The 14,825-nt window shown below is 44.3% G+C and overlaps 1 long non-coding RNA gene across 1 annotated transcript in view; it reads right to left on the bottom strand.

The window, feature by feature from the left end:
- Positions 1-937: 937 nt before the first annotated feature.
- The window catches only part of LOC134950605 (uncharacterized), a 28,005-nt gene continuing 14,117 nt past the window's right edge, over positions 938-14,825 (bottom strand). The window contains exon 5 of the long non-coding RNA XR_010183541.1: positions 938-2,930. This is a non-coding gene — a long non-coding RNA (uncharacterized LOC134950605). The remainder of the gene's footprint in view (positions 2,931-14,825) is intronic.

The raw sequence follows: 14,825 nt of genomic DNA, 5'->3' as shown, positions 1-14,825 counted from the left end.
GCTGCATGCACCCCACCCTATGAGTGGTGAGTGCAGACACTGCACCCCGCTTCTGGGGTGGCGAGTGCTGTGGTTTTCTATATTTGTTTGTATATTATGGGGTTAATCTTTGGTTAACTCTTATTAACCATGGTCACAGGCCTTTTCATGCACCCCTGTGTAATCTCAATTGTTCTAAACCTGTGTCAGCTGCTCCTTAGTAATTTACCGGCTTGTCAGGTGACTAGTATGCCTTTAAAAGCCACTAGATATGTGGCAGGCATACATTAAACTTAGTGGGCATATTTGCAGTTATATTATGTGATACAGTTGCCAGGTTTTAATTCTTAAGGCTTTGTGATAGTGTAGGACCTGCATGTAGGTGGGGTACCGTGGAGCGGTATGCAGGCTTCCGTGCATTGGCCAATTCACTAACTAAACCCCCATCATTTATTTATTGATGTTGTGAGGACAAGTGAGCTTGCTATGGTGAGTGCTGAATTCTCTATTTGTATGTATTTGGGTAGGTGGCCATGGGCTGCATGCACCCCACCCTATGAGTGGTGAGTGCAGACACTGCACCCCGCTTCTGGGGTGGCGAGTGCTGTGGTTTTCTATATTTGTTTGTATATATATATATATATATATATATATTTATTTTAATTTTTTTGGGGGGCGGGGGCCCTGTCTATTTTGTGAGTCCAGAACCCCACAATTTCTGATGCCAGCCCTGCTTATATTCCCCTATGCCCACCATATCTCTCTGCCCACCAGCTTTCTCCATATACTAGTATGCCATTATTGCAATTCATTTTATTGTGTAGCATATTATGAATAAACAGTCTTTATAACTGACTTTATTCATGCTCTTTGTATTGATTTTTATTTTAATACAATTGCAATATCAATAAAAACAATTAAAAATAATATGCACAAGAAACAATTCATCATGCATTAAAAAAAATTATAGCTCCTTCAATTTAACTTGCTTCAAATAAAAAAACAATTTATTTTTACGTACATCTGTATTTGGAAATCTTTTCACTTACTTCATCCATTACTCAACCTTTTCCTTGCTGATGCCACCCACCATATGACAGTGAAGTGAGAATTGTTACCAGGTTTGTGCCTGAGGCCCTGTAAACATCCCCATCATTTACATATCCTTATCATTTCACAGAATTTGCTGATGCATGGTAAAATATAGAAATGTGTATTTTCTTTAGTCAGTTGATAATATAAGATAATATAAAGCTTGTACTTAATGTACCATTTGACTCAAATATTAATACGAGTACAAGATCAGGGAGTTAGTGTATAACAGCCTGTAATTAAGTCGTGTCATGTAGCCAGATTAAGGAATGCCTACAGTAATTGCATTTAGTTAATCTTGCAGCATGCTCCCAATCATCACTGTTAATTCAATTGTACATTCATTTCACCCTGCTCATTGCCATTAAGCGCACATTTAATTACTTCAATAAAGGATTAATATGCAACATACAAAGAGAAAGGACAGCTCACCGTGCCAAAGCACACAGCTGCCCTACCGTTTAGTGGAGAGATAAACGAAACAATATCATTGGCCGGCATAATTCTCCTGTTGCAAATGTATCATTATTAGATGAACATTTGGAGCCTTTATTTTCGTGCTTGTTATTCCCCCAGTCCATGTGCATATATTTTCCTGGAGCTTGTTCTATAGGATTGACAGATCTGCTATTGTTGTCTTCATTACAACCAGGCTCCTCTTATTACTGTGGCTGTACTTGTAAGCATTCCCTTATCTAGTTTTCAGGCGAGGGTTTACAGCAGCTACACATTGCAACATCTCGAGATAAGGTGGCTGGGTTGTCATTATTCCTGCCTGAACTGCAGAGCACTGACAAGAAAGGCATGTATAAAAAGCGGAATGACAAAGCAGCAGCCACTTTCCGCCCACCAATATAACAGACAGGCCATCAATTCTCCAAGATATACACAACCATTATTGTTGGGGAAACAAAGGCCTGTGTCAATTGTGCAGTGTTATAAAGCAGTCGCTCAAATTAAAACCATGTACCTAACTGCATCTGATGGCAGAAGCTATTTAGCAGTGATATTTTACAGAAAGGCAATGAAAAGCAATAACTGCCTTATTTAATGTATCTGCTCCCTCCAGCTGCCTGGGATAGATGTTAATAGAAGCTGTCGATCAATGTCAGACCTTTTTTTATAATAACTGCAGCAGACTGTAATAAACATGAAGCAAAGATAACTGAAGCTACTGATCAGGCCCTTGTTGCTTTCCTGTGTTCAAAGATTTGTCATCTGTTTGTGACGCTGGTGATAGCAGAACAGATCGGTATCATGGGGGCACCTCTGACTTGATGTGTTCCACTATGTGAGTAAAGTTCGATGGTTAACTCAAGAAGGAAAGCTTGAAATGTATCAGTTCACTGAGCTTATCAATTTATCAAGTGTCTATGTTTTTTTGTTTTTTTTAACGAAGGAACATGACATATCAGCAGAGAGAAGGATGAGCCTGGTTCCATTTTTAATCTTGTATTTGATAAGCAAGATATAAATGATTAAAGAGCAGACAAAATTGATGCCTCCAATATCAATCAAGAGATATTAGCTTGCTATCTAGAAAGTGATGCTATAACCGGGAGCGTTGATGCTTCCTAACTGCTTTACATGTGTATTAAGTAATATCTGCAAACAAGCAAATTATCCACTTTGCTGACTTTACCTAGAATATGCAAATGATCATATGCTCTCAACCCAAACCCTGGCACTCTAATTTGGCCCGGTTCCTACAAAAATGCTCCTGCACTGCCATAAGCATGTGCTAGAAATGTTGCTCTGTTGATGTCTTCTATCACTTCGAGGTCATCCTCTTCCTGTAGTTCCACTATCTCATATAGCAAAACAGTTTATCTTCAAGACTTTGATTTCCTCTCGGTTTTCTAAAAAACAAAGTTGAATATTTCAGACAAAAAATTGATTCCTACCATGCCCCACCTAAGACTACCACCTTCTCACTCTAGCCTCTCTTCTTCTCATTCTAGCATTTTCCTACAACTGGCTAAGATATCTCCCTTTAACTTGCCTTCTTGATCCCATTCCCTTCCACCTTATGTGTTCCTTCTCTAACAGCTCATCAACCTCTTCAACCTATCCCTCTCTGCTGGCATGTTTCTATAAACTTGCACTTTTTTCTCTCACTCTAAAAAATCCCCTCTTGACCCCAACGCCATGTAACTACCATTGAATCCCTCTCATTCACTTTAACTTAAAAACTCTCTTTGATCCTCTCCAATCTGGTTTCTACACTGAAACTGCCCTGCTAAACCAAGTGTCATCCCTCTATCCTCATTCTTCTTGACCTCTCTGCAGCCTATGACACTGTAGGCCACCATCTTCTTCCCCACACAGTTCACTCTATCTGTTTTTGCCACATTGTCCTACCTTGGTTCCTATCTCTCTAACCACCCATTCGCTGTCTCAACTTCCTTTTCCCACGTCTTCTGCTTTCTGTAGGGGGTCACTCAAAGTTCTCTCCTCAGTCCACTATACTTTTCAATGAACACTTCCTGCTGTGGTGACCTTATTACAGTAGTTCTTCAGTCCAGTTACAATTTATGCTGATGACACCCAGCAATACCAGTCCTTATATGGCCTCTCTCCACCCCTCTTCTCTCACATTTCAATCTATTCTCCCTTGTATATGTAATAGGGTCTGAGTTTGCCAGAGGGGCAGAATGTCAGCCGAAAAAGGCTGTCTTTTAAACCAACAATCATTTGCAATGCAACATCAACCTGGATTTGCATTGTAAATGATTGCCACTTTAAAAATACAGCCGACAGCCTGCTCCTCTGGCAAACTCAGACCCTATTATATGTACCCCCCATCTTCACTTGAATGTCTCAGGAATAATATGTTCAATATTAAAATCACTGCATTCCACCATTCTTCTCAAGTGTCATCCCACTCATCTCTTACCGTGGACAATACCACGGATCTTCAGTTCCTCAAGTCCAACGCCTGAGGTCACCCTTAATTGCTCCCTCTTATTATGTCCCTACATGCAGTCCTCTGTTAAATTCTATCGATTACATCTCAGGAATAAAAAAAAAATTAGCCTCAAAATCTCAATCCTGCCTCTAAGGCTTCTCCCATACTACCCCTAAAATATGGAGTTACAGTATCTGCTTTTTTTTTTTTTTTATCAGACTCTATCCAAGCCTCTAAACACCAAAAAAGAGGAGGAAATAGATTTCGTCTTGTCTGCTTAAGGGAGTCGTCATGGATCTTTAAATTAGATACTCTAAATCCGAATGGATTAAACGAAGCTCTAGACTATACACCATTGGATTAAATTGAGACAAAAAATAAGAAGCGTCAAATCTGTAGGTACTACTGTTTTTCTTCACTAAGCAAAGCCCGGATATTGTTATAAGGTCATTCATATTTGGTTAGACTATTATTGGAGTTGGGGGATGGGAAATGAACATTTATTCTTATTTTTATTTTTTATTTTTATTTATATAAAAAATGGTTGTAAATTGTCTGGTTATTTTTATAGAAAGAAAATAAAAGTAATGTAATACAGGAGAATAAATTACAATATAAGTAGTGATGGATTTATCAAAAGTATAAATAGCGGTATAATAAAGTGATTATACTTTTTCTATGTATAATCACAATTTAAACGAATGGGTGGATGAATTTATTATACTATAGTACATATTTCATATGAGTATGGGGATTCAATTTACACTGAAGTATTATAATATAATATATTGAATTCTCAAGCTTGTCTGTGTGTTTGTCTCTATATATATGCTAGATTTCGTCTTACTAAACCAAGAGACTGTCAATTTGAGATTGATTGCATGTTTATTTATTTATTTATTTATATATCATGTCTTGCTTTATGTTTTTATAATTGATAAGTTATTCTTAATATATTAGGAATATTTAAGTTAATGAACTGGGATAGCGCTGTCACCATGTGTGTAGTTAAAATCTTTTATTTTTCAAGTGTGCATTAAGCCATTACCGTTCCATCTGTGTAACACAAGTGACTCCTGTTGCTCATTAAGGGGTGGATAAATAGGTTACATCACAATGACCACCTAGTCTTGAGGAAGTCCCGAGAATTAACGGGACGAAACGCGCTGACGTCATCACCCGTTAATACTGCCCGTGTGCAACTTTTCAGCCGCTGCCTGCAGTGCCGCTCAGAAAGGTCTTTCATTGATCCTGTATGCGCCGGACCTTTGCCGCATCTAGTGTGCCGTCCATTGAGATCATAGGACACATTCACGACTGAGCCGCTCACCGTGATTCCCAGGCCCCGCTCGCGGCAGCATCGGCCGCTCACTGTGGTCTCCGTGATTCTCTTTTCTATGCCTCCGCAACGCTGCCCGCCAACCAGAATCTGCAGAGGTACCCACTTGGACATTGATCCTCGCAATTGTGCCATAGTGCTGGAGTGGGAGTACGGTTCCAGAAAAAGGGGGTAATTATTACAAATCCCGCATGTTCGGGTAACAAGTTGTAAGGAGGACACATCCCGCACTGGGACGCCAGTAACGGGCTAATTAGAGACATTATACTGATTACAACAGGAGATCACTAGCATACAGTATATATTTCCACAATACCAACTGAAAATAACTGTGTGGCATTAACGGCAGATCTAAGAGACATTCAGTTTCTTATTTATTAATAGGTCATTTCTGTTTGACTTATGTGATTATCTGTTTGATTGTTTTTAGTCTAACACGTGATACTGCACACTGATACTTTGTGATACATTGGAGTTGCAACGTTGCTTTTTTAATTGTAACAATATCAATTGTGATAACTTATGTGTCTTTTTTTTAGTAAATTGTTATATAGTAATTCAGTCTCTTGGTTTTTTGAGTGAAAACAAACACCTTACAACTATCACTGTGTACTGTTTTCACCAAAGAGCACTTACATTTTTAATGTTGTCTATCCAAGCCTCTATGTTAGGTTCCTGGTGCTCAGAACAAGGGAGATGTTGCGTAGTGAGTCTTGAGCACCAGAACGTGACGCTGAAATAGAGATGAGCGCCTGAAATTTTTCAGGTTTTGTGTTTTGGTTTTGGGTTCGGTTCCGCGGCCGTGTTTTGGGTTCGACCGCGTTTTGGCAAAACCTCACCGAATTTTTTTTGTCGGATTCGGGTGTGTTTTGGATTCGGGTGTTTTTTTTTAAAAACACTAAAAAACAGCTTAAATCATAGAATTTGGGGGTCATTTTGATCCCATATTATTATTAACCTCAAAAACCATAATTTCCACTCATTTTCAGTCTATTCTGAATACCTCACACCTCACAATATTATTTTTAGTCCTAAAATTTGCACCAAGGTCGCTGGATGACTAAGCTAAGCGACACTAGTGGCCGACACAAACACCTGGCCCATCTAGGAGTGGCACTGCAGTGTCACGCAGGATGTCCCTTCCAAAAAACCCTCCCCAATCAGCACATGACGCAAAGAAAAAAAGAGGCGCAATAAGGTAGCTGACTGTGTGAGTAAGATAAGCGACCCTAGTGGCCGACACAAACACCGGGCCCATTTAGGAGTGGCACTGCAGTGTCACGCAGGATGTCCCTTCCAAAAAACCCTCCCCAATCAGCACATGACGCAAAGAAAAAAAGAGGCGCAATGAGGTAGCTGACTGTGTGAGTAAGATTAGCGACCCTAGTGGCCGACACAAACACCGGGCCCATTTAGGAGTGGCACTGCAGTGTCACGCAGGATGTCCCTTCCAAAAAACCCTCCCCAATCAGCACATGACGCAAAGAAAAAAAGAGGCGCAATGAGGTAGCTGACTGTGTGAGTAAGATTAGCGACCCTAGTGGCCGACACAAACACCGGGCCCATTTAGGAGTGGCACTGCAGTGTCACGCAGGATGTCCCTTCCAAAAAACCCTCCCCAAACAGCACATGACGCAAAGAAAAATAAAAGAAAAAAGAGGTGCAAGATGGAATTGTCCTTGGGCCCTCCCACCCACCCTTATGTTGTATAAACAAAACAGGACATGCACACTTTAACCAACCCATCATTTCAGTGACAGGGTCTGCCACACGACTGTGACTGATATGACGGGTTGGTTTGGACCCCCCCCAAAAAAGAAGCAATTAATCTCTCCTTGCACAAACTGGCTCTACAGAGGCAAGATGTCCACCTCATCATCACCCTCCGATATATCACCGTGTACATCCCCCTCCTCACAGATTATCAATTCGTCCCCACTGGAATCCACCATCTCAGCTCCCTGTGTACTTTGTGGAGGCAATTGCTGCTGGTCAATGTCTCCGCGGAGGAATTGATTATAATTCATTTTAATGAACATCATCTTCTCCACATTTTCTGGATGTAACCTCGTACGCCGATTGCTGACAAGGTGAGCGGCGGCACTAAACACTCTTTCGGAGTACACACTTGTGGGAGGGCAACTTAGGTAGAATAAAGCCAGTTTGTGCAATGGCCTCCAAATTGCCTCTTTTTCCTGCCAGTATAAGTATGGACTGTGTGACGTGCCTACTTGGATGCGGTCACTCATATAATCCTCCACCATTCTTTCAACGGTGAGAGAATCATATGCAGTGACAGTAGACGACATGTCCGTAATCGTTGTCAGGTCCTTCAGTCCGGACCAGATGTCAGCATCAGCAGTCGCACCAGACTGCCCTGCATCACCGCCAGCGGGTGGGCTCGGAATTCTGAGCCTTTTCCTCGCACCCCCAGTTGCGGGAGAATGTGAAGGAGGAGATGTTGACAGGTCGCGTTCCGCTTGACTTGACAATTTTCTCACCAGCAGGTCTTTCAACCCCAGCAGACTTGTGTCTGCCAGAAAGAGAGATCCAAGGTAGGCTTTAAATCTAGGATCGAGCACGGTGGCCAAAATGTAGTGCTCTGATTTCAACAGATTGACCACCCGTGAATCCTTGTGATGTCCAGCATCTCTTGCACGCCCCTGTCGTTTTTTAAATAATTCTGCACCACCAAATTCAAGGTATGTGCAAAACATTGGACGTGCTGGAATTTGCCCATATTTAATGCACACACAATATTGCTGGCGTTGTCCGATGCCACAAATCCACAGGAGAGTCCAATTGGGGTAAGCCATTCCGCGATGATCTTCCTCAGTTGCCGTAAGAGGTTTTCAGCTGTGTGCGTATTCTGGAAACCGGTGATACAAAGCGTAGCCTGCCTAGGAAAGAGTTGGCGTTTGCGAGATGCTGCTACTGGTGCCGCCGCTGCTGTTCTTGCGGCGGGAGTCCATACATCTACCCAGTGGGCTGTCACAGTCATATAGTCCTGACCCTGCCCTGCTCCACTTGTCCACATGTCCGTGGTTAAGTGGACATTGGGTACAACTGCATTTTTTAGGACACTGGTGAGTCTTTTTCTGAGGTCCGTGTACATTCTCGGTATCGCCTGCCTAGAGAAGTGGAACCTAGATGGTATTTGGTAACGGGGGCACACTGCCTCAATAAATTGTCTAGTTCCCTGTGAACTAACGGCGGATACCGGACGCACGTCTAACACCAACATAGTTGTCAAGGCCTCAGTTATCCGCTTTGCAGCAGGATGACTGCTGTGATATTTCATCTTCCTCGCAAAGGACTGTTGAACAGTCAATTGCTTACTGGAAGTAGTACAAGTGGGCTTACGACTTCCCCTCTGGGATGACCATCGACTCCCAGCAGCAACAACAGCAGCGCCAGCAGCAGTAGGCGTTACACGCAAGGATGCATCGGAGGAATCCCAGGCAGGAGAGGACTCGTCAGAATTGCCAGTGACATTGCCTGCAGGACTATTGGCATTCCTGGGGAAGGAGGAAATTGACACTGAGGGAGTTGGTGGGGTGGTTTGCGTGAGCTTGGTTACAAGAGGAAGGGATTTACTGGTCAGTGGACTGCTTCCGCTGTCACCCAAAGTTTTTGAACTTGTCACTGACTTATTATGAATGCGCTGCAGGTGACGTATAAGGGAGGATGTTCCGAGGTGGTTAACGTCCTTACCCCTACTTATTACAGCTTGACAAAGGGAACACACGGCTTGACACCTGTTGTCCGCATTTCTGTTGAAATAGTTCCACACCGAAGAGCTGATTTTTTTGGTATTTTCACCAGGCATGTCAACGGCCATATTCCTCCCACGGACAACAGGTGTCTCCCCGGGTGCCTGACTTAAACAAACCACCTCACCATCAGAATCCTCCTGGTCAATTTCCTCCCCAGCGCCAGCAACACCCATATCCTCCTCATCCTGGTGTACTTCAACACTGACATCTTCAATCTGACTATCAGGAACTGGACTGCGGGTGCTCCTTCCAGCACTTGCAGGGGGCGTGCAAATGGTGGAAGGCGCATGCTCTTCACGTCCAGTGTTGGGAAGGTCAGGCATCGCAACCGACACAATTGGACTCTCCTTGTGGATTTGGGATTTCGAAGAACGCACAGTTCTTTGCGGTGCTACTGCTTTTGCCAGCTTGAGTCTTTTCATTTTTCTAGCGAGAGGCTGAGTGCCTCCATCCTCATGTGAAGCTGAACCACTAGCCATGAACATAGGCCAGGGCCTCAGCCGTTCCTTGCCACTCCGTGTGGTAAATGGCATATTGGCAAGTTTACGCTTCTCCTCCGACAATTTTATTTTAGGTTTTGGAGTCCTTTTTTTACTGATATTTGGTGTTTTGGATTTGACATGCTCTGTACTATGACATTGGGCATCGGCCTTGGCAGACGACGTTGCTGGCATTTCATCGTCTCGGCCATGACTAGTGGCAGCAGCTTCAGCACGAGGTGGAAGTGGATCTTGATCTTTCCCTAATTTTGGAACCTCAACATTTTTGTTCTCCATATTTTAATAGGCACAACTAAAAGGCACCTCAGGTAAACAATGGAGATGGATGGATACTAGTATACAATTATGGACGGACTGCCGAGTGCCGACACAGAGGTAGCCACAGCCGTGAACTACCGTACTGTACTGTGTCTGCTGCTAATATAGACTGGTTGATAAAGAGATGTCGTAGTATGTATGTATGAAGAAGAAAGAAAAAAAAACCACGGTTAGGTGGTATACAATTATGGACGGACTGCCGAGTGCCGACACAGAGGTAGCCACAGCCGTGAACTACCGTACTGTACTGTGTCTGCTGCTAATATAGACTGGTTGATAAAGAGATGTCGTAGTATGTATGTATAAAGAAGAAAGAAAAAAAAAACACGGTTAGGTGGTATACAATTATGGACGGACTGCCGAGTGCCGACACAGAGGTAGCCACAGCCGTGAACTACCGTACTGTACTGTGTCTGCTGCTAATATAGACTGGTTGATAAAGAGATGTAGTAGTATGTATGTATAAAGAAGAAAGAAAAAAAAACCACGGGTAGGTGGTATACAATTATGGATGGACTGCCGAGTGCCGACACAGAGGTAGCTACAGCCGTGAACTACCGTACTGTGTCTGCTGCGACTGGATGATAAATAATGATATAAAAAATATATATATATCACTACTGCAGCCGGATAGGTATATATATTATATAATGACGGACCTGCTGGACACTGTCTGTCAGCAGAATGAGTTTTTTATAGAATAAAAAAAAAAACACCACACAAGTGAAGTCACACGACGAGTGTTTAACTTTTTCAGGCAATCACAATATAGTATACTACTAACTATACTGGTGGTCAGTGTGGTCAGGTCACTGGTCAGTCACACTGGCAGTGGCACTCCTGCAGCAAAAGTGTGCACTGTTTAATTTTAATATAATATGTACTCCTGGCTCCTGCTATAACCTATAACTGGCACTGCAGTGCTCCCCAGTCTCCCCCACAATTATAAGCTGTGTGAGCTGAGCACAGTCAGATATATAATATATACATAGATGATGCAGCACACTGGGCTGAGCAGTGCACACAGATATGGTATGTGACTGTCTTGTACTCCTGGCTCCTGCTATAACCTATAACTGGCACTGCAGTGCTCCCCAGTCTCCCCCACAATTATAAGCTGTGTGAGCTGAGCACAGTCAGATATATAATATATACATAGATGATGCAGGCATGCAGCACACTGGGCTGAGCAGTGCACACAGATATGGTATGTGACTGAGTCACTGTGTGTACCGTTTTTTTCAGGCAGAGAACGGATATATTAAATAAAACAACTGCACTGCTGGTGGTCACTGTGGTCAGTCACTAAACTCTGCACTCTCTTCTACAGTATCAGCCTCAGGTCAATCTCTCTCTCTCTCTCTCCTAATCTAAATGGAGAGGACGCCAGCCACGTCCTCTCCCTATCAATCTCAATGCACGTGTGAAAATGGCGGCGACGCGCGGCTCCTTATATAGAATCCGAGTCTCGCGAGAATCCGTCAGCGTCATGATGACGTTCGGGCGCGCTCGGGTTAACCGAGCAAGGCGGGAAGATCCGAGTCGCTCGGACCCGTGAAAAAAAACATGAAGTTCGTGCGGGTTCGGATTCAGAGAAACCGAACCCGCTCATCTCTAGAAATAAGGTGTGGTGTGGAAATAGCCCCTAGCACCCTACCTCCGTTGTTTTACCCGTGTGGTCAGTTCACGCCTGAGTGACTATGGTTTCTTGGGCCCACGGCAGCCGCGTTTGAAGGGCGGATTATATCTGCCCAACTCCGATGCCCCCAGGTCTTAGCGTGAGACAAGGCGTGAACCGAGACAGGATAATAACAAGGGGACCTCTGACTAAAACAACAGAAAGCTAGGGGCTACTAACTACCCTAAAACTAAATATATGTGCGGCACGCCGCCAAAGGAAAAGAACAAATAAGGAAATGCTGTCCACTCGCCAACACAATACTGTTGTGTACCGGCAGTGATAGCATAAGCAGAACCCTCTGCAAAACACCAGTAACAAAATATAACCAAAGAATACTGCGGCCTAGGCCGACGGACGCGGCAAAGCCGCTACTCACGGAACCGGTACAAACTCTGGCAAACGGACAGGAACCCCCAATGTAGCCGACACAGACTCTCAGAACAGGAGGACAGGCAGAATCCCAAACGACAGACCAGTGGACAACAAGAAGCCAGATATTCGACCAGGCACAGACAAAGCCACAGGACTTCTGGACAGGAATGCTTCACGGCAGGACACGGGATCAGACACTGGAATTGACACAGGAACCGACACTCAAAGCAGCTAGACAGACATTGCTAGACAGGAGCTCAGGAACTGGCAGAGACTAGCTCAGAACTCAAGAACTCTGGAACTCAGGAAATCTAGAAACCTGGAAATATCACCAGCGTCTGTGAATTGCACTGAGCCAGCATATAACAGAGAGTCTTAATTAATTATGTTGTGCAGCTGCCCTGCTGCACAACTGAGAGGTGCAATCAACAGACAGGTGAGGCTGAACACATGGGAACAAGCTGCAATTACACAGACTCACCACTGGCAGCAAACAAGAATATTCTTAAACCAGAGCAACGGGAAAACCTGGCCTGCAAGACAACTATAAACATAAAATAGGAATGAACCACTACCTGTGGTTCATAACACTCTATTGCTTCAAACACTCCATCAAAGCTTACTTATTCACTGATGCTTACTGGACTACTCTTTGATCCTTACTGTTTTCATAATATTTTTACATATCTTTCTTTTTCTCTAACGTCCTAGTGGATGCTGGGGACTCCGTCAGGACCATGGGGAATAGCGGGCTCCGCAGGAGACAGGGCACATCTAAAAAGCTTTTTAGGTCACATGGTGTGTACTGGCTCCTCCCCCTATGACCCTCCTCCAAGCCTCAGTTAGGTTTTTGTGCCCGTCCGAGAAGGGTGCAAACTGGATGGCTCTCTTAAGGAGCTGTTTAGTAAAGTTTTTTTTTAGGTTTCTAATCAGTGATTCCTGCTGGCGACAGGATCACTGCAACGAGGGACTTAGGGGAGAGACTTGCAACTCACCTGCGTGCAGGAGGATTGAAGTTTTAGGCTACTGGACACTGAGCTCCAGAGGGAGTCGGAACACAGGTCAGCCTGGGGTTCGTCCCGGAGCCGCGCCGCCGATCCCCCTTACAGACGCTGAAGAAAGACGGCGGAACGGAGGTCCGGAAACAGGCGGCAGAAGACTTCACAGTCTTCAGAGAGGTAGCGCACAGCACTGCAGCTGTGCGCCATTGTTGCTACACGGCTCACTGACACGGTCACGGAGGGTGCAGGGCGCTGCTGGGGGCGCCCTGGGCAGCAATATAAATACCTATTTGGCAAATAAATACATCACATATAGCCATTAAGGCTATATGTATGTATTTAACCCAGGCCAGTTTTCCTAATAACCGGGAGAAAAGCCCGCCGTGAAAGGGGCGGAGCTTATTCTCCTCAGCACTCAGCGCCATTTTCCTGACCAGCTCCGCTGGTGAGGAAGGCTCCCACTCTCCCCTGCACTACAGAAACAGGGTTAAAGAGAAGGGGGGCATAAATTGGCGATATAATTATATATTAAGAGCCCATATATAGAAACAACACCTTCTAGGGTTGTTATATACATTATGGCGCTTTTGGTGTGTGCTGGCAAACTCTCCCTCTGTCTCCCCAAAGGGCTAGTGGGTCCTGTCCTCTATCAGAGCATTCCCTGTATGTGTGTGCTGTAGGTCGGTACGTGTGTGTCGACATGTATGAGGAAAATGTTGGTGAGGAGACGGAGAAAATTGCCTGTAATGGTGATGTCACTCTCTAGGGAGTCGACACCAGAATGGATGGCTTACTTATGGAATTACGTGATAATGTCAACACGCTGCAAGCCGGTTGACGACATGAGACAGCCGGCGGACAAATTAGTATCGGTCCAGGCGTCTCAGACACCGTCAGGGGCTTGTAAAAACGCCCATTTACCTCAGTCGGTCGACAGACACTGACACGGACACTGACCCCAGTGTCGACGGTGAAGAAACAAACGTATTTTTCCTTTAGGGCCACAAGTTACATGTTAAGGGCAATGAAGGAGGTGTTACGTATTTCTGATACCACAAGTACCACAAATAAGGGTATTTTGTAGGGTGGGAATAAACTACTTGTAGTTTTGCCTGAATCAGATAAATTAAATGAAGTGTGTGATGATACGTGGGGTTCCTCCGACAGAAAGTTATGGGCGGTATACCCTTTTTCCCGCCAGTAGTAAGGGCGAGTTGGAAAACACACCTTAGGGTGGACAAGGCGCTCACACGCATATAAAAAACATGGCGTTACCGTTTCCAGATACGGCCGCCCTCAAGGAGCCAGCTGATAGGAAGCTGAAAAATATCATAACAGTATATACACACATACTGGTGTTATACTACGACCAGCAATCGCCTCAGCCTGGATGTGCAGCGCTGAGGGGGCTTGGTCGGATTTCCTGACTGAAAATTTTGATACCCTTGACAGGGACAGGATTTTATTGTCTATAGAGCATTTTAGGGATGCATTTCTATATATGTGTGATGCGCAGAGGCATATTTGCATTCTGGCATCAAAGAGTAAATGTGATGTACATATCTGCCAGACGAAGACACGACAGTGGTCAGGTGAGGCAGATTCCAGACGGCATATGGAAGTATTGCCGTATAAAGGGGCGGTCCATTGGACCTGGTGGCCATGGCAACAGCTGAAAAATCCACCTTTTGTTACCCCGAGTCACATATTGGCAGAAAAGGACACAGTCTTTTCAGTCTCAGTCCTTTCGTCCCCATACGGGCAGGCGGGCGAAGGCCAGTCATATCTGCCCAGGGGGAGAGGAAAGGGAAGAAGACTGCAGCAAGCAGCTCATTCCCAGGAACAGAAGCTCCTCACGG

This window comes from Pseudophryne corroboree, chromosome 1 (genome assembly GCF_028390025.1).
Source record: "Pseudophryne corroboree isolate aPseCor3 chromosome 1, aPseCor3.hap2, whole genome shotgun sequence".
Classification (NCBI taxonomy): domain Eukaryota; kingdom Metazoa; phylum Chordata; class Amphibia; order Anura; family Myobatrachidae; genus Pseudophryne; species Pseudophryne corroboree.
The sequence above is the reverse complement of the archived record's forward strand: the minus strand, read 5'-3'. Positions and strand labels throughout refer to the sequence as shown.